General features: G+C 46.6%; 1 pseudogene; it reads right to left on the bottom strand.

The window, feature by feature from the left end:
- Nucleotides 1-671: 671 nt before the first annotated feature.
- LOC100394734 (glyceraldehyde-3-phosphate dehydrogenase pseudogene) lies at nt 672-1,875 on the bottom strand (annotated as a pseudogene).

Genomic DNA, 1,875 nt, shown 5'->3' with positions numbered 1-1,875 from the left:
AGTCATTAAGTACTTGCCTTATATATCTGGGTGCTTCTGTATCGGGTCCATATATATTTAGGACCATTAGTTCTTGTTGTATCGATCCTTTTACCATTATGTAATGATCTTTGTCTTTTTTTGATGTTCGTTGCTTTAAACTCTATTTTATCAGAGATGAAAATTGCAACTCCTGCTTTTTTTTTTGCTCTCCATTTGCTTGGTAAATCTTCCTCCATCTCTTTATTTTGAGCCTTTGTATATCCTTGTGTGTGAGATGGGTTCCTGGATACAGCACACCGATCGATGGATTTTGTTTTTTTATCCAGTTTTCCAGTCTGTGTCTTTTGATTGGTGCATTTAGCCCATTTTCATTTAGAGTTATTATTGTTATGTATGAATTTGATACTGTCATTTTGATGCTATCTGGCTGTTTTGCCCGTTAGTTGATGCAGATTCTTCATTTTGTTGATGCTCTTTAGCATTTTGTATGTTTTTGGAATGGCTGTTACTTGTTGTTTCTTTCTATGTGTAGTGCGTCTTTCAGGAGCTCTTGTAAAGCAGGCCTGATGGTGACAAAATTTCTTAGTACTTGCTTGTTTGCAAAGGATTTTATTTTTTTCTTCACTTATGAAGCTTAGTTTGGCTGGATATGAAATTCTGTGTTGAAAGTTCTTTTCTTTTTTAGTTTGAGCACAGGGGACTTTATTGATGGTACACGACAACGTGGGGCTCCTTAGGCCCCTCCCTCTTCAAGGGGTCTGCATGGAAACTGTGAGGAGGGGCAATTCGGTGTGGTGAGGGACTCAGTGTGGCAGGGACTCCCCAGGAGTGAGGGCCTTTTTTTCTCTTGTGCTCTCGCTGGGGCTGGTGGTCCAGGGGTCTTATTCCTTTGAGGCCATGTGGGACATGAGTTACACCACCCTGTTGCTGTAGCCAAATTCATTGTCATACCAGGAAATGAGCTTGACAAAGTGGTCGTTGAGGGCAATCCCAGCCCCAGCATCGAAGGTGGAAGAATGGGTGTCGCTGTTGAAGTCAGAGGACATCACCTGGTGCTCATTGTAGCCCTGGATGCCCTTGAGGGGCCCTCCGACGCCTGCTTCACCACCTTTTTGATGTCATCATATTTGGCAGGTTTTTCCAGGCGGCAGGTCAGGTTCACCACTGACATGTTGGTAGTGGGGACATGGAAGGCCATGCCAGTGAGCTTCCTGTTCAGCTCAGGGATGACCTTGCCCATGGCCTTGGCAGCCCCAGTAGAGGCAGGGATGATGTTCTGGAGAGCCCCACGGCCATCATGCTATAGTTTCCTGGAGGGGCCATCCACGGTCTTTTGGGTGGCAGGATGGTGGTCATGAGTTTTTCCACGATACCAAAGTTGTCATGGATGACCTTGGCCAGGGGTGCTAAGCAGTTGGTGGTGCAGGAGGCATTGCTGACAATCTTGAGGCTGTTGTCATACTTCTCATGTTTCATGCCCATCACGAACATGGGGGCATTAGCAGAGGGGGCAGATATGATGACCCTTTTGGCTCCCCCCTGCAAGTGAGCTCCAGCCTTCTCCATGGTGGTGAAGACACCAGTGGACTCCACCACATACTCAGCGCCAGCATTGCCCCACTTGATTTCGGAGGGATGTCGCTCCTGGAAGATGGTGATGGGATTTCCATTGATGACAAGCTTCCCGTTCTCAGCCTTGACAGTGCCATGGAATTTGCCATGGGTGGAATCATACTGGAACATGTAGACCATGTAGTTGAGGTCAGTGAAGGGATCATTGATGGCGACGATAATCACTTTACCATAGTTAAAAGCAGCTCTGGTGACCAGGCGCCCAATACGACCAAATTCGTTGACTCTGACCTTCATTTTCCCCATGGTGTCTCAAGGATG

Source organism: Callithrix jacchus, chromosome 22, assembly GCF_049354715.1.
Source record: "Callithrix jacchus isolate 240 chromosome 22, calJac240_pri, whole genome shotgun sequence".
In the NCBI taxonomy this organism is placed as follows: Eukaryota; Metazoa; Chordata; class Mammalia; order Primates; family Cebidae; genus Callithrix; species Callithrix jacchus.
The sequence above is the reverse complement of the archived record's forward strand: the minus strand, read 5'-3'. Positions and strand labels throughout refer to the sequence as shown.